Source organism: Cottoperca gobio, chromosome 22, assembly GCF_900634415.1.
Source record: "Cottoperca gobio chromosome 22, fCotGob3.1, whole genome shotgun sequence".
In the NCBI taxonomy this organism is placed as follows: Eukaryota; Metazoa; Chordata; class Actinopteri; order Perciformes; family Bovichtidae; genus Cottoperca; species Cottoperca gobio.
In genome coordinates this window covers 13754962-13774337 of record NC_041376.1, presented here as the reverse complement: position 1 = coordinate 13774337, position 19376 = coordinate 13754962, and positions in this window count along the sequence as shown.

Below are 19376 nucleotides of genomic sequence, written 5' to 3'. Positions count from 1 at the left end.
AGAAAAAAATTTCTTCCGTTTATTTTTCTGGAGGGGGAACGTGCTGTGTGATTGGTTTACATTTCAGCCCCCCTCGTCTGTTTAATGGACTCTGCAGAAATAGTTATTTTCTTACATGATTGCTGTTGTTCTCATGTGTGCGCCCCAATAACAAGATCACCGGGTCAGAAGCCGTAGCACCACATGCATGTTTTTGCCTCCACATTTTTGCGGCAATGAAATCCTCGACCACAGGGAACACTTTGTTTTTATTCTGTTTCTCCCCAGGTTCGGATGGGGTCTTGAACCAGAGTGATACTGATTGAGTTTGGCCCGTGATTCCCTTTTAATGGAAAACATAATTGTTTTTTGCTTGTTCACTCTTTCTTTTTGTCACACAAGTTGCCAGTTCTGACTTTCAGCTGGCAGGACTGTCAGTTTGTCAAAGTTGTTTACCAATGACAAAAGGGAAATGTAATGCTACCCCCTCTCTGGGTGGCGCAGAGTTGCTTCACAGGCATCTCCAGCTCATCTCTTGTCTAATTTAAGTGGAAGGGCTCAGTGACATCATGAAACGCTGACATAATCACCATAGGAACTTCCCTCATCAAACAGTCTGTTTTGAAGTCAGTTGATGTACCGGGTGTTTGGAGTTATGGAAAGAAGAATAATTTGACTGTTTGAAAAATGACTCTTCTTGTCATTGATACTTTGACTTGAACAGCGGCTTTCTTTAAGTGAGAAACTTGGATGTTGTTCTCCTCTCCGGCAGGCCATTTTGAAGACTGTGTGTGAGTGCCCAACGTTGTTAATTCTGAAGCACACTGGCCGAGAAACGCCAATGTTTCATGTCTTCTCCCCGGCACATTTTTCTCCATATAAGGTGGCGTGCATGTGACTTATCAGGCATGGGTAACATCTGTGCTTATTGTCACACGGGGGATGAAGGCCTTTTACTGTCTCTAGGTAGAGAGGCACTCCAGGGGGAAACCTCAGGGGCTCCACATGACATTAAAACAAAAATATTTGAAATGTATCGCGTTTAACACAACTTTCTCTTTTTTGTCCATTACACAGCATATCCTCTCCCTCCATTACAATGTCCTTTCAAGGCTTATGTTATAGTGCAGACAGGCAAGCATAATAGTGGCCTGTATGTTTCTATTCCTTACTTCTGTGGTTGAGATTATTACATTATTTACTATTAGTGTACGGCCAGCAGCGTCTGGAGTGGTTGCTATAAAAAGCAGGTGACCAGAAAGCTGGTGTTGACAGCATCTTGGCCGAGGCTTCTCATTTGCTACCCCACTCATCGAGGCGTCCAACCAAAAGACACATGACTGACTTTGACCCCTTACCGAGTGCACACAACTACAGGTTGAAGAACCAACACGACATTGACAATACAAGTCCTGTGTTATAGTGGTAGTTTGGACAAAAATTACAACTGATCTCTGTGACTCAGAAACAGCCGGAAAGAGGCGCTTTGCACCTTCTGTGCTGCATAATTCAGTGCTTCTGAATTTGACTTGTTTTGCTGTGGCTACTAGGTTGGCAGACACACACACACACACACACACACTTTAAGGAATTTGTTCAGTCGGCTGCACTTTGTGTATCTACTCCAACACGAGATCTCCCTCTCTGCTGCACAAACAGGAACCTTGTGTCCAGCTAAGCAGAGCGACGTGGTCTCATCCAGCTGAACCGTTGTACCCATTCATGCTCCTCTTAACAATACAAAGCTCCCGGACCTATGAGGAGATTAATGCATAAGTCTAAATTGAATTGCACTCCTGCTGGGGTCACCTGCTAAAGAATGGCTTGTAAGGGTTCCAAAGAAAATGAAGATGAAATGGTGGCAGGCGCTTTAACAACGTGTCAAATGAGGTAATGGATTAAGAGTTAAGGTGCAGGTGATTTGGGTGTAGGTGAAGAAGTGATCGAGGTAGCTCTTTAAACAGCGCCGCACATGTGACTAAGACTTTCATTAACCCCAAATAAATAACTGCAAGACATGCCATTACCATTATTTCATTGATGGTCATATAAATCATATGGCAAATGGTGTGCATGAGGCAAAAATGCCCCCATGGCAGCAGTTAATTCCTGTAAGCTTACCAGACTGCATGCGATATTTCAGTCTGGAAAAGGTGCTGCCTCAGCACTTTGAACACGACTAGTAATTTACAAGCCATGGACGTACAAGAAGTATTTTCATAATCAAAATGTATGAACAATGAGGCGGAGAGGACAAGTAGTTTTAGGAACAGAAGCTAATTGCTGGTGTATTGATCTGCGTATTTATGAGATTTGATATTCTTGACAATCCAGCTGCAACGGAGAACCCTGTTGGAGTGTGACCAATAAGTCGACTTATCGACTTAGAGGGGGCAGCCATTGTGTTTTTTTAACCTTTGAAAGACGGCACGTGTTGGCACATTCTTCGGGCGATCAACAGCCCTCTTTGTATGGAAATACCTCATTCTGAAACCCCCTCTCCTTGGCTCTCAGCCTGCTCACCGGTCAATCCTTATAACAATAGAAATTGAGATTGATCTGCCCTACCTCGGCGCAGTAACCATAAGGTCTCACTTACTATCCTGGCCCTATTGGAAAGGCAAACACAGCTGGTGCTGCAGGCCTAAGTGCTCGCTGCTTGGATGTTCAGTTGGTTCCATGTGTCTTGTTTTGCCCCCCATGATGGATGAAGCAAATACTGGGTACACATTTACTCCAGCACATCCCACCTGCTCATCAGTGGGTGGAGATTGACTCTCTTTTTGTCTTTGATGAAAGCTCTGAACTTCTGATGCATTGCGCACAGCACCTCAAGCGAGGTGATTGATTCTGCTAACACATTCAGTATCATCTGTCAAATCTGCGTTCACGTCTTTGAACTGTGTGGTAGTAATTGTGCCAGATCTCTTATTTTTTTATAGTTAATTTAGATACCATACATTGCCTGATCATTATCCAACCCCAATATGATTCTTCTGAAAGATGTACCTTTTGTACCAATCTATTCGTCATCACAACACAAAACTGCTATAACTCTGCAGTCTTTCGAGATATCGATGTTCTTTCCCTTCTTTTGCTTGCTCAAGAGCTCGCTGCACTGAACTGCGAGGGGCATGACGTGCCCATATCTGCGCAGTTTCCAGAGCTTTGTGACAGACATGAAGTGCATTGGGCAGGGTCTTTGGCAGGCCCCTATATTTGTATTATGTTGAGGAACATTTTCAGGCTCATTAGCACTCCTCCCCCTGTCCAGCCCATCCTCCCTGCTTTAGCAGTATGTGGTTTGATCTCCTGAGCAAGATAAGCTCTTTTCTCCACTTCTCAGTCTCCGGGCCTTGTCATATTGGTTCAGTCATTTGGCGTCCGGCCAGCGTAAACAGAGACTGGGGTCCTGATTGCTTTGGGTCAACGGCAATCCTGGCATCCACTCAGTAACACGCTCAATTAAAGCTTTCTTTAAAATCCCTTTTCTCCAAAGATGTAAATGTATCCAAATAACCTGTTTCCTGGGGAGATATTATCGTCAAGGCTTATTTGGCTGACAGGCCTCAGCTGTCAAAAGGAAAAGATTATGTGAGTGAAGTAACTCATTGTAAAGCATGTCAAAATAAGAGCAAAGAAACAGTAGTGTTAGGAACATTTTTATCAGTTTATGCGGTCAGTGAAATAGCAGCAAAATACTATCAGCATAATAACAGCAATTTGTTCATTTATTTCTTTCTTTTTTGTCCTAAAATGCTTTTAAATTCTTGAATGAACTGTTACAATAGCAGTTCTTCATTTCTCACGATGGTCGACTTGGGTTTCCTCGGCCCAGAAACTTCCAACTTCACTTTTCTGTGCTCCGCCAGCGCCAAGACACGATCTCTGCTAGGCTGTTACACAAGAGCTGTTTAACCCAGAGTTCACCCTCTCTGGCCCAGGAGGAACAACTTGCTCACACCGCCTGGCTCGCTCTCCATGCCACCCTGGCTGCACAGTGCGCGACTCGGGTGGTATTCACAGTTGATGGGTGCAGGTGCAAAGGACAGTCTAGACTTTTCCACCCAGCAGGCCTTGTACACACAAATGTTGAGAAGAGAAACCTTTTTCAGAAAATCAGAAAGAATTTCACAATTGAATGTACCTTTTGTTAGGAGCTCAAGTGTGTCTTTCTTATCATTGTTGATTCCCAGTTCTGCCCAATTTGCTTTGCCACGAAACATGCCACAGCATTAATACAAAGTCAAGAAGGTTAGTCTTATCGCTGGCAGGTTCCTCCATGGGTTGATGCCAAGTCAAGCGGATTACGCAGAGTGCAGGTTGCCTCTCAGCTTGTTGCAACCTGGGACAGTCCTGCAATATTAATATCTTCTTCTTCAAGCGGTGTTACAGCAGATGCCACTGGGCTCTCATAAATGCCACTTTAAAAAAGTTTTATCAGTCTGTAGATTCACAGTCATGTCAGAGGGTTATGAAAACTTGCCACTCACAGAAAATCAATACAGAGCTTTACAGTATTATATTAGAGAGGAGGTGGGCGGTCAGTTCCCCAGCAGACATGTGTGTGCTGTGTGTAAAGGGGATACCAGAGGCTGTTAATGTTGACATTCAACTGTCATTGGAGAGGCTGACTCCTAATGTGTCTGCAGCTCGATCGTAATGTTATTAAAGGTGCTGGAGCCAAGAAAGTGAACTGCTTGGTTTAGAGACTCCCTGGTCCCTCTGTCCAAGCACTGCTACTTAGATTTAAAGGAGGTTATCAGAGGGTCGTAGCAACACTACAGCGGGTTTAAAAGGTGCTGGAAGGCGGGTTATTGTTTTTTAAACCTTTTTGAAAACCTGCTTCCAGTTTTTATGCTAAGCTAGGCTAACAGCATCCTGCCCCAAGCTTCATATTTACTGACATGACAGTCCTATCGATCTTCTCATCTCACTCTAGGCTCTAAAGTGAATAAGTCAGGGAGAAAAAAACAGAACGTAAAGAAATGTAAATAATTTAGGAGGCGCTGGATTATTTACACAATATTATCATTTGTGTATTCTAACATAAAATCTATATTACATTTTTTAATATCACTGTTTTAGGTGAGGCTTTGTGAGCTTTGCTGCACACTGACCCCACCTTTCTCTATGTCCTAGCCATCATGGCTACGAGAGTAACCCCTCAGACCTCCCTCATGGTTTGACCCACTTAACAGGACCATTGTTGGCCACATGGAGCTCCCTGGATGTGGATGATGTGTGAGCGGGAAGTTTAGACCGGCTCTCTGTGGTAAAAGAGGGAAAGACTGACTCACAACTACAAGGGATGTGCATATTCTCCGTGTGTGTGTGTGTGTGTGTGTGCAAAAAATCGCTGCAGAAGTATGTAGGGCCACTGTGGCGCACATGTCGAATGGCAGCTTTTCTGCTTGCATTCTTTCTAGCTGAATAACAAGAACTCTGTGTTACACGGCATAACTCTCACAAAGCCTTCATCATCAATGTTGATGGAGTAACCAGCTGTAATAGGATGAAGTTTTTTCTACTCTATCTCATCTGCTTTCATGATATGAATCCTTCTGCTAGCATATCAAAGGAAAAAACCCACCTCTTTCAGAGAAATTTTCCTACCCTTTTTATAAACTGATTGATATTCGCCTCGCATGTGACATGATCGGGTGTAAAGTGAATGTGTACAGCGGTTCATTATAAATCATTTCCCCTTTTTGGAGGGTGAAATCATTTATTCACAGTCTCATGAGGTTAGTGATCCAAGGAGCACGCTCTGACTGGTGACTAATAGGTTGCTGATGTAGTGTCACACTGACTTTGGTGTCTAGGTTATTGCAAATCATTTTCTCTCTTGATATAAAGAGTAAACTAGCTTAATGTCACTTATTTTGCCTCTGGTATCTATGCTCTGGCTTGGCACTTTTCACCAGCAGTTGCCAATTATCTCAGTTTAAATGTCTGTTTCTGCCAGGCAGAGAGTCTAACTGTAAAAAGAAATGACTTTAATAACTGTGATATTTTCTTGAAGTTATTTTGAAAACCACCCTTGTCTCTTTAGGCTCTCGTCCTGCTCCTTACTAGTAATTTTGTGTGTGTGTGTGCGAGGGAGCGGTTTAGTCTCCAGCGGCAATCCCTGTGGTCTGCTCGCGTGGAGCCATCAGGCTTGCTGGAAACTTGTGGTTGCCTTTTTTCATACTATTAACAATATTATACAGTGCATAAGTTCGTCTCCTGGCATGCCCAGGCTTAAACTAATAATAACAATGTCGAGAAACGCCAGGAACTGGGGTTTCCTGACAGTTAATATTGTTACAGTTCAAGGAGCTAGCGGCCAAAAGCTGTACTTACACCGTCAGGTTGTATTATTAGCCTCATGCATCATTTCTCTCCGTATTCTTTCCTTTCACCTGATGAATGAATGTCAATGTCAATTTTTCCTGTATGCTGTAATTTTGAATTGAAATGTAGAAATCTTAATTAACACATTGTTTTTCATTGGCATGTATAACACTTAATTGGCACAAGAGAATGTTGGCCATTAGTCATCGGGTTGCTTTTTTTTAAATGACGTGTGTGTCTAAGGGGGATTGTCTGAGTGCTCATGTTTGGTCCCAGACATGCCTCTTGCTTTTCACTAATCATGTTATCATACAATGCCACAGGCGCTTTTCTAAGTCAACAAGTATTTTAACAAGCTGGAAGACAGCACTCATTCTTTCCGATCTTTTACCCGCATCCATATCATCACGCTTAATGTCTGTGCTTTCTGGCATGCTTTGCAATACGCTTTGGCGAGTCCAAGGCCAAGATTCGTTCACATATAGCATGACAAATGTTGAAGAAGCTCAGGATCCTCCTCTATATGCTGCTGTACATCAGAGCCACTTTGATGTAGACAAAGCAGCCTCTGCAGACAAGTCAGGTCAGATTAGATTGTTCAAACCTCTGTATGCGTCCGTGGTCATTATTTCTATTTAAAATGGGTTGCACTGGCAGTGTGTATTCAGAACACCTCATTCCCTATTCTTTAGTTATTATCTCGCCTGGGTGGCGGCGCGTTCTCTTGATCATTCAGGGGTCGGATAATCTGTGCAATTTTCTTTCCGCCCTTTTCATACCTTCCTCTCTGTGGGTGTGGGCGGAACAGTTTCCGTGTCTTCACCAATAATGAGAGTAACAGTGGGAGGATTGTAGTCAGTCGTTTGCATCAAGGGTTAAGTATCCATCTCTATTCCCTCTAAGCCCACCCCTGCTTAGGAGGAGAAGGCTGTGAATAAATACCACCCTTGTCCTCTCATAATGGAACAGCTTGACCTTTCGTGACCTCTGCTGGTGGGAGCATCTGCCTGTCGATCCCACCAGCCCGTCCTATGGGACATCACCGGGCTGTCGCATCTGCCGGTGAGCTGTAATTCAATTGGTCAAGGAATTTATTTTACAGAATAAAAATGAAGTATTGGCCTATAAGTTTTCAGAGACACAGAAGAAGCACGTCAGCACGAACCTACAGTCTGTAATCGTGTTAAAGTGCTTGTTTCTCTCTGGGAACTGTGCATGACGACTGCATAATGAGCGAGATCCTCATTGACATTCTTGAGCCTCCCTGTATGGATGGGATAATAATGACTTTGGCAGGGGCCTTAATTTAATCATGTCGGTAAAAGCGGTGCACATGTGGCACAGCTGCTAGCGCTTAGCCGAGTCTTGCCATGCCCTGAGATGAGGTGCCATTCGGTGCCCACATTGGCTTGTCTCTGTGTGTTATCAGTCTTTATGAACCGCATTCCTTCGTGAGAAGGCTTTGCAGAGCCGGACAAAGGAGTTTGTTTTGCAAAGATTTGTCTGTGACTTTTCTGCCACTATCGAATTAGCTCACGTTCTTCTGCATCCGCGTGACTAGAGAAACTGGTTTGTGTGTTTTTCCTGCAGCCAGCACAGGTCAGCCTTTGTTGTCGCGTTTATTTAACTTTCCCACTTAACACAGAACTGCCTGAGTGCTTTGTCGAGCACCTGTTGTGGATTATAGCGCGATAACGGCTCCCAGCTAATTTCTTGTGATAATTCAGCGGTGAAATCTCACCTTTGACATTTGGGCTGCTTTTTTAGACTGAGTTTTGTAGAATTCCAGCCCGATGTTAAGAGTCGAAAGCTGTTTCTACTTGAAAATGAAAAGGAGTTGGAGACAAAGGCACAAACGATACGTGCGTTTCCAAGCAAACTTTCTCCAAACAGGTTTCACACAACCTTCTATACACCACCCCATTGATTGCATGTTAACCTAAGACACAGTTTGTGGACAGAAACTAAGTCATAGGATGTGGCTGAAACATCAGCTGGGAAAGAGGCAAGCGGACATGCAGGGATGTGTCAGGTGTGAAACCTGTTTGGTGAGTGATGACTTACCACCACACACAGTGGGGCTGCTACTAACAATTATTTTCATTATGGATTAAGCTTCCGATTGATGCATCGTTTCTTAATCTATAAAATGTTCTCATTCGTCAGTGCAAAACCCAAAGATATTCAGTAGATATTCACTTTAATATGATATAAAACACAGAAAAGCAGGAAATCTGCATATTTGCATTTTCTGCAATTCTGATTATTCAATTATTCTTCTGTCACATTTCAAACAGACACTTTTTACTGTTCGCCACAGCTTGATGCTAACAGTCGCTCATGATTTTTATACACCCAGTTGTTTGTTGGCTGTTTTAATGAAATTAAGTCTGTCAAGATTGTTCCAAATCTGTGACCTGATAATAAATAATAAAAATTAAAAAGTTTGTCTTTGACTGTTTGGCCTGTGTAGCCTCACACATCCACAACAGCTCTGGTGATGAGTAAAATTTCCGTGTCTATATATGTGTATGTGTGTGTGTGTGTGTGTGTGTGTGTGTTTTCACCAGCTGTCACACCCATCATCAGGATGCTGAGCAGACAGTTTAGCTCATATTTCTCCTCTCTTATCTTTGCTGTAAGGACAGTAACCGATACTGTACTGGGCTTGAAGCCGCAATAAAACAAATTGTTTTGGTTAATGGTAACAGGAGCTATAATGTTCCTGCTTTCCTGTAAAAGTGAGATTGCACTAAGCTGGTCTTTTTTCATAACCTGTTTATTGCTTTGGGAATTTACCCACCTTTGATCAACAGCCAGCTCAGCAGAGAATATTAGTGATTCTGCCTCTTCTGTGGAGAGCCAGTAGCTGTGAGCAGCTTCACGTCAGACGATGGTTACTTTATGTGGAGATTTACGCCAGCGTTCCTCGCATGTTAGCTCAGATTAGTGTTTACTAAAGCTGTACTTTAAGTGGGACCCTTCCTTTTTAGAGGCTGCACGAGTGTTTAAGGACATTTTTACGGTGCATGTATGTAAACATACACTGCATATAGGCTCCAGGTACAGCAGCAGGACGTGTCTATGGATGGTTTATTTAGCCGTACAGACTGTGGTCCTGTGTTTACAGGCCTCTGATGTAGGTCCATGACCTGATGCTGACAACCCCTCCGCTTTATCCTGCCATCTACAGCCTGGCTCCACTCTGCTCTGCTAGAGGCGAGGATGTACGCTTGTCTCACTAAGGCCCAACAGTGTGATGAGAATACTAAATGAAAAAAGAAACAAATACATTCTGGTGAATCATCAAATTCATTTTCAATTTTAAACAGAAAGAAATTGTATTCCCGCGTGGTCTAATGCATCTGTGATGGGATTCAGATTCTCCTCTGCAAAAAAAGGTCACTCCTAATAAGCAACGCAGTCCTGAGATGAGTTTTAAACAGAGTTAATCCTCCATTCTGGTGGAGAGGGAACATCCTGCTTGTTTGTACTTCTGTTTTACTTGTTTCAAGCATTTCTCCAACTGAAACAAGGCAGAATACAAATAGATCTCAGCAGCGTTCTACATTAAAAGCAAGTTGATTGGCACCGAATTATGTCACGCTTAACATGGACATTTTTGCGCCACATTGACCGATCTGCCACATTTTAGATGATATTCTCACCATGTAAAATCCATCCTGAGCACTTAACAAGGGCTGTCTTTCAGACCTGCCCTTGTGGTAAAGGAAAGGACTTTACTATGGAGTGTACTTGCCTCTAATGGCCCCTAATGGCTAGCTGCTCCTCTGTTATCTATCTTAATCTTGACCACGATGAGCAAACCAACCAGACAGGCCCAGACTAGTCTACCCACCACTCGTAGAAGCATCATCTTGGTTTTCTCCTGTCAGTTTGTCACAGCTTTATCAGACAGTGACTGTGATGTATTAACAGCGCAGAAATTGCTGAGTAAGTGCCAACAATTGCTATTGCCCGGTCGTTGGGCTTTCTTTTTCCTTTTATTGATAGTACAGCCAAAGATAGACTGGAAAGGGGATTTGAACCTGGGCCGCTGTGAAAAGGACAGCCTTAGTACATGGGGCGCCCGCTCTACCAGGTGAGCTACCCGGGCGTCCCATACTTATCATTTTCATTGGTTTGTTTACTTGTGTAACGATGGTCTCTTAACCTGTACGGTGAAGAGAATAATGCCCATGAATTTGATCAGAGGGAGCTGTGTGATTCATGTCCTGTTTGGCCCGACTGTGATTGACACTTTGGCCCTTAATAGGCCATAAAAGGAGAGACATTGCCAGTTGGAGCGCTAGTTCACCATGAACATATGGCTCGCCTTGACATAAGGAGATAACATTTGAATTACCATATCCATTAGCGTCAACCTGTCCTCTGGCTTTTCAAGCTTAAATCACATGTTTGTGATCCCTCAGCTCTCACAGTGCCAACACATTTCTGAATAAAGTGTTAGACTTTGCAGCGGGCGAAAGTGGCTCCAGGGGCTGGGTGCGAAGGGGTGCTCTACGCCCAGGGTGGGGGAGGCCACAAGGGCAAACTCCCTCTGGCGTCAGAGCTCCTCAAGAATGCAGAGGGGATTAATGCCTGTCTGTGGCAGTGATGGATGGGATGGGAAGCCACACTCACTCACACACACTCGCATATAGGATATGTTTGGCCCTCCCGTAGCAGGTGTGTGCGCGGTTTCTGTATTTGTGTGCGTGTCTTCTGGGACAAAGCCAGACTTGGTTGTTTGCCCTACTACCCCAGATAGAGCTGTATTCAGTAGCCGCATGTCATTTTTATTCGATGGCGCAGCTTTTATCGCACCAGTTCACGTCTGGGACACTTTGAGTGATTGGCTTCGTCCTTTTAAAATTGCAGATGAATCGATTTCTGTCTCCTCCTAATAGATTTTTTCCTTCCTGTTGCGTCCGGTGATTAATGCCGCATGTGCGCGTTTGTGGTTTTGAATGTGTTCTTGTGACTTCTGCTTTCTGTATGAGACCATCGATTACTGTACATGCGCCCTTCTACCTGCTCCCCAAATCCCCAGCACCTCATTGTTTCCCTGAATCCTCTGGTGACCTCTAGCAGCTGGCTTCATGTGACTGATATTGCACCGCAATGGTCAATGATCGCTGATGGATCACCTCAGGGAGGCTGGAGTGTGTCTCACATGACTGCCGCACTACACTACAGCGGCTCTTGCTATGGTAATGAGTGTGAGCCAGTTGCGGGCTGATCGTATTAATCACTAGAGCTCACAACACGGAGCGTGTGACAGATTATCACACAGCGCACAAAGGACAGCCACAGTCAATTCCAGTGGAGATAATAAAGTTTGCGAATGGGTTTAATGCAGGTGTATTATGCACGCGTTTGCACTCGTATGTGCACAATATACAAAGTCACTGTGAGTGTTAGCAAAATGTTGAAGAGCAGAAAAGGGTTTTTGTCTGTATTGATGTTGCCTGAGATTCAAACTGACCTTCCTGAAGGTTAACAACTAATGTCGTTGTTCTTTTCTCTTTTCTCCGCCTCAAAGGCACTTTTATCTCTTATTGGCGGGGAGATAATTGGGCATCTCTTCTTCCCCTTTGTGCGAGGAAGCTGTCGCGCTTTCCCCCGTCTTCCTGGGCAGGGCTGGGTGTGTGCTTGTTTTCCCAGGAGCCTCTGGGTCTCTTATCTGACCCTGCGGCTGCTAAATACTCTGGTTCCACGTGTTTCGTATGCACCGCCTGTCACTCATTCTATTACTTTCACCATCACCTTGAGGTTTTTTCTCTGTAATTCTACAGCTTGAAGACAGGGGCTCTGCTTTAACTCTGCTTTGAGTAGACTATATGACAAGACGACATGACATGGAGAGGAATAAACTTGTTCTGCTGCGGCACAGATGTTGAGATCAGTGTGTGTGTGTGTGTGTGTGTGTGTGTGTGTGTGTGCGTGTGCGTGTGCGTGTGCGTGTGAGCTAATGACTGCACCAGAAAATCAATCCAGCTAAACTTTGTGAACATCAGTCAGTCTGAAAGCCAGATACTGTAGCTCTGAATCAAGTTCAAGTAGATGGTGTGTGCGTGCGTGCCTGCCTTTTCCCTCCACAGATTTAACCCCCAAAACGACCTTCTTCTTCTGTCCATTAAGCTGCTTAATTAGCAGAGTAAGCTGATGGAAAGCTGATTTGCACCTGCAGTCTTCCAGCTGTTTGCTGTATATCACACACGCACACACACTCCATCTTTTTGGGAGAGATGTTAACCTATTCCTCCCTCCGCCACTCAAAACACTTGCATGTAAAAGTGTGTGGACACGCGTGCGCACACACACACACACACACACACACACACACACACACACGCACACAAAGAGACATATGGTTGCTAACACCCCCTTGAGGATGTTCTGAGTCAGTGTCTCCCCTAAACAAAGCATCAGAAGATGTGTACACCACATTTTACATTTCTGCACTGCCACTGTCAGCATACAAACCCTCTGGCTGTATTCGCACACACACATCACCCCTCTTTTGTGAGCAGAAAGCCTGCTGCATGCGCTGACACATCCCGGTTCATTTTAATTTGAGCGTCGGACTCTCTGTGATTTGGGCTGTCTTGCCTGACAGGAGCTCCAATCTGTAGAAAATGAACTAAGCTGACAGCAGGGGACACTGGCAGAAAATAGAGATTTCACTGTATTGGACAGAGGGATGAGGAGGCAGAGAGATTGAGGACCAGGGGATGAACAGTGGAGGGATAACCTTACCTAACCCTACCCCTTTGAATGATTTGAATGTCACAGAAGAGGAGAAACACAAAGTTTGTATTTCCCTGATTATTTTAATTTTATGCATGCTTTTCACAATCTGAAGTAGGAGTGTAGTATTTGTTTTTTTATATGCAAAGATGTTCAGTTTAAGAAAATATTAGGATTCCTACCACAATTAACCCCAGCAGTTAAATTGTCAAAGAGACAGAGTGAGTTTGAGGGTGGAAGCCAACCACCAAACAAAAGACTTGACCTTTCCCCCTGACTTAAAGCATTCCTAGTTAAGTGAATTCCATCAGTCTACACCCCCAATCCCTAGGACCATCTAGTTATAATATCTAAAGCGTTGATATTTAAATCCATGCTTCTGGGTGAGGCTCGCTCCTAATCTCTACTAAAATGAGCAATTAAGGGCAATTTATTTCCTCCCAATGGACGCTTTGTTCACAAATTGTCTCAGACTGTAGTCCCCAGTGAGCAGGATAATCAATGGCATCAAACCATAAACGGCCTCCAGCTATGAGAGTGGCTCCATCATGCTGTTTAGGAGGGGGACAAGAAATATTAGCATGCTGACTGAAAACTCATATTTCCCTGTGTGACTCCTCGTTCTCCATATCAGGCGTCACGAGACTAGTGAGAGTTTATCATCCGAGATGGATTATTGCAAGTAATCTGTTTTGAAATTAGATGTGACATAATTTATGTATTTTACACAAAAACAGTCACTTCCGTGGAAAGTTAAGGTGTCTTCTTTTGTTTTTAAACAATTAACCTTAGATAAGCTTGGACAAGTGGGAGGTTTGGAAGACAATAGTAGCGCTCTGTGCCTTCTAAACCCTCATGCTGGATCTTTACCTTTCACTATCAGCCATTATCGAAGTTGCTTTATGACCTAATGTTGATTTAACTAAAGTAACTGTGGCCGAAATTGGAGGAAGGGATTTCTGTGAGGAACTTGGGTTTGTCACACTGCCAACATTGGCCAGAATGACTGAAAGGCCAGCAGGAGTCATCTCAGACCTCAGTATCAGTGTTTGAAAGCTTTATCTCAAAGCAAAGCTCTGCTGATAAGCTCTATGGCTCTTGAAACCCGTGTCCCCCACGCATACAGCAGTACTGGTCTCGATTTCCACCATGTGAAAGCATGTTAGATGCACCTTTTCTTTGGGTTACCTGTGCTACTTGGTAACTCCTTTTGTAAGGTACACACAGGCAGAATAAAACTTATCAGTAATGATCTAATTATCATGAGGTAGTAGGGCTGGGCAATATGATGATAAATATCGTCTATAATTTCACTTAAAACGTATGTTCATTCAGTTTTTAGAATGATAAAATACTTTTCTTTTGTCGAGTACTTAATTCACACAGGGGTATTTTTTTATTGAATGACCAAAAAACATGTTATATTGGTATGTATATCGTTATCAAATAGCACAGTTTGCCATTAGTTCAACAGTTGAAGAGATTTCGTTGAGATGTGTGAGTCAGATGCCCAGAGGTATAATTTGGCTCTGGAGAGCATATTGGGGCCTTAATTGATCCTAATTAGTGGTCAGATCACTTGGCCGTGTGGAATTAGACCCGGCACCTGCTCTGTATAAATATGCATCACAGCGGTTCTCCCTGCCTTCTCTTTCTTTCTCAGTGCCTCACTCTTTTCATGCCTCTTGCTCAGAGCGTGTTGTTGAACAACCTTTTAGCTGCCTCCATGTATAGCCGGACAAAGGGCTCTGAGAGGAGCTCAGACTAGACCACGAGGACTATTGTGTTGTTAGCAATGTTGTTTAGTCCTTGTAAACGCTGCTAATATTGTGTCCCGGAGCTGTTGTCTCTATGTCAAGCAGCAGGCTGATGGAAGACTGTTCCACAGCTGCTCAAATAGCGTAGCATGGTCGTGACTTTGAATAGCTATTCAGGCCAAGAAAGATTTCTAGAGAAGAACCCAATTGAGAATTATAGTTACAAAGGCGCTCATGTTTTCCATTTGCAGGAGTGATGTCCCTAAACACCAATATTACTCAGATCCGCAGGAATAAACAACTGGCCCACGAGAGAGTTGGGAGAGAGTTGGGAGCAGATTTAGGAACAGTGTTGGTCCAATTCTGATGCTGTGTTGTGTTCTGGTCTGGCTTTCCAAATGGGTCCAGTTTGACATTGTGACCACAGTCATGTGAACCGTAGACAAAAGGAGGCATGTGTGTGCTTTTAAAACAGACGGTGGTCTCAAGTTTGTCTCTGTTGGGATAAGGCTTAGTCACAACACTTTAAGTGTGTTTCAGAAATTCTAATTCCAGAGTAGGTTTTGACTCACTCTCTTGCATTTTAATTAGCTCCTCAAAATGAGATGCACATTTGGACCCTCTGGCACTTAGAAACTTTCATACAGTTTAGCCATGTCGCTAACTGCTTGCCATGTGTAATTTCCTCTTTTGCACCAAGCCTCTGTCTTCACTCACTGGACTTTTTTTCTTATTCTCTGGCTCACACTCACTCATGCATATACACAGATACACACACACACACACACACACACACACACACACACACACACACACACACACACACACACACACACACACACACACACACACATACACACACACACACACACACACACACACACTCAATTTGTGCCTTCCCAGTAGCTGGCTGCCTCCCTGGCCTCCTCCTTGGGTCATTGTGGTATTTAGGGTCAGACAAGAGCTCCAGTCATTGCGCCCTCCCCAGTGCCTCCCAGGCAGCGCTGCAGCCATTATACGCCAGCTTGTCTGGCCCAATCGCCTCAAACAGCTATGGAAAACCGCCTTGGCTGTAACAAGCCCTGCATCCTCCTCCTCGCCAACGGAAAAGCAGTATATAGGAAAAACAACACAGTGGAGTAGTGGCGCCTTTTAACAGCGGAGACTCTAAATGGATCAGAGATCCTTCTCTCTCTGAGAGAGTTCTTCTGTGGAGAACTTTTCACTTTTTCCTCCCAGCTCTCCTAGCTTTTCCTCTTGCCGCTCTGTTACCCAGGGTTACCCCAGGAGGGCTGTGATTCGACGTTGTTTCAAAGCCGGGAGGGAGTTTCCACGTGTCCTCCAGAGTGTCTGGTCGTGTGAGTCAGATGCAGTGCGTGTGTGTTACTTTAAGACACAACAAGCATTCAGCAGAATCCACTTTTCTGATCAGAGAACACCAGCTAGGTTTCTCCTTTGCAGGCTGTTCAAAGAGCTTTTAGATGAAAGCCTGGGTCACAGAGGTAAGGGATGTTATCGGCGCTGTGTTTTATCTTTCTCACCCTTTGTTTCTCCTATTTACTGGACTAAGAGGAGGCTGAGGTGAAAAGGTTACATTGTATTTCCTATTGTCCAGATCCACATGTGTGGGTGACTCTGTCTGTGTGTCCGGCTGTTTATTTTCCACCTGCATGTGTTGCATAGCAGTTTGTGCTTTATCTCTAGTGTGTGTGGTCTGCACTGCTCTCTAATCCTGCCACAAGAACACATGAAAAAGTGACTTTCAACAATCTCAGGCTTCAGTGTGTTTCAGGGTTGTCTGCATTTTTAGGCATGACTCAAGTTCACTCATGAGAATAACTGAGTTTGACAAACTTACCACCTTTATCTAAACTTTCTGTCTCGTCCTGAAGTTGCTGGATACTCACTCAGTGGTGTCCCATTGTATAAAAGTGTTTGGGAACATATATATTTTGTTGGCATCACCCTGGAATGCCACTGGGCATATGTATATAAATCAGAAGGCTGCCATGTCATTCTTGGTCATGAGCCAAGCGTAGAGCTTCTAAATGTATAATGAAAAAGTCTGAGAGACACTTAACAAGCACTTTGATGGATGTTTGGTGGCTTTTGGCTGAATCCACCACTCAGTAATATGGGCTTTCAGCGAGTGATTCATAGATTGACATTTCTCCTCACAAGCAAACAACCACAGGATACTTTAAATCTGGTTCGTATGATAAAAACTCAGCAGGAGATGGCCTGGTCTTCGGCTCCACTATTTCTCTTCTTTCATTTCCTGTTGTTGTTTTTGTCCTGAAAAACTTGGGTGGTTGTTTTGCATAAGTTTGAATTTCAAGACGTGTCTAAAAGAGTGGAGTTTTGAGGACACTGCTCCCTTAAGAGCTCAGTTGTCAGGGCGCCAGAGGAAAGTGATAAGAGACAAGTCCCATGGGCTGTGATTTGACAGGAGGAAGGCAGTGTGATTGTGTTAACAGTCACTTCCAATAACAAATGACCTCATAGTTCCTACTTCACAGCAATTCAAAAGGCATGAAACCTTGTAGGTACCTAATTTTGTATGAGAGTAATTTCCACCTTGTTTATTTTTTGCATTGTTGATTTATGATAATCAGAAGTACATGTTTAGCATATATTTTGTTGCATTATTGGAAAACCATTGAAAAAGTTGTGCAAGATTTCTGTGTTTTCGAGGTTCCATTGCAGAGTAGGTTAAAAACACTGCATTAACAGCATCATGATATTACTATAAGGCTAAGTTCTCTGGGGAATGCCCCTGTGTTTCACACTGCTGTGTCAATAGTTTGTTCCTCCAGCTTTGGTTCCCAAGTTGAGATTCAAGGACATGAGGGTCAGAATTGCAAAGGTAGTTCTTCAGACTTTGGTAGCTCCTATTCACCAAATGCTTGGTGGTCTTCATGTTGTAAAAAGTTTTGTCCTTCACACAATGGCTTCATGTACCTACTGTGTTTATACCGCGTCGAGGTGTGGTCCATTCCTCGCCGCTCGCCCAAGCTTCAGACCCAAGACACACGCGGTGCCAGACTAAACATGAAGTTTACGTGGGAGTCATCCAGGGGCAGCCTGAGAAGAATGCCAGGTCATGGGGTGTGTCGAGAAGCTCTAGGGTGGCAGTGGTCCCTTTGCCCCTAAGCAGATGGCCTGTAGGAAGCCTATTGAGGAGAACAGAGGACTGAAGGGGAAAAGGGAGGGATAGTTCGGACTGGGCGCAGTGGTTTGCAGCTAAAAGGAAGACTTGTCTTGTTGTTCTCCCAAAACAGTTGAACAATACTGCAGTTCAAGTCACAGCAGAAGACAAACGTGTGTGTCTTTAGGTTTGTGTGTTGGCACGCCTTTAAGCCTTTCATTCCCACAACCCTGCTCTGTGTGGATAAAGTTTGTGAGAAAGGCGTTCTCTCTCTGACAAGTTCGACAGCCAGCTTTATGCTGACTCCTTGTGTTGTGCTGCTTTCTTGGTCTTTATGCCAGAGAGAGCATTGTTTAGTTACTTTTTATTCATGTAGAGGAGCTTAAAAACATTTTACCTTTCAAACTGGAAATTGAGTTAGAAATATGCCAGATTTCCTGAAGGTTTCTAGGTTAATGAAGGGGGCTCAAATGCTTAGAGTTGGAGCAGTCGTGTGCAGTTCACCATGCATCCATAAGCACTATCGGCTCGGATTTGCCTAGGATCCATGTGAACCATGGCCTCAGTTGAACTAGCACAAAAAAGCTGGACATTTTTTGTGTGCTACTGGCAGAAAGCTGCTTGGATGGATGAGTTGAGGGTTATAGTGCCTAGACCATTTCTCTCAGTATCAGTGCTGCTTTCACCGTTTAACTCATGACGAGCGAAGCAAGGGTTGGTTAATCCTTTGATCAGCTCAGAGTGATGGTTCAAGTTCATTACCAGGCCTACATATCTCCGGCCAAGTTTCCACTGTGCTTTCAAGTGCTACATTTTTACAGTCATTCTAAACAGTTTGAAGAATAATTTCCTTGTGTGGCTCCTTGTTATGTTTGATTTTTTTGTAATGTAAGCCAGTCTGGATGTTCGACCTGTCCTTGAATTTCTGGATCTAGTGCCTCATATGCTTTACATTTAAAATATTCAAGTCCCCCTGGAATTTACCTCTCAACTTCATGTATTAAACACACTCTTTTACTGTAGTCCATTTTGTCAGTCAACACTATTTAATCTCACCTCACAGTGGAGGTGCAGGAGCAGATAAACTCTTAATGCTGCAGATCACTTAATCCCAAAGGTTAGGGCTTTTGGCAGGGGGTGTTTACACTGTAACCTTACACATTCTGTACGTGTGCTGCAAGGCTTAGTGGAGTTAGCACTATTTGAAAGCCTTCCTGGAGTGGGAGCTACATGCATGTAAGTGGGTTATATTACACACACAAGACTCAATAGTCCCACTGCTTCTCAGAAGATGCCCGGTACCTCCGCAAAGAGCTCGCCTCAGCCATTTCTGGTTTTGGATCCTCCCCCGGATAATTTTGGCGGTGACAAATTAAAAAAAAGAAGGAGCAAGCTAGGATTCC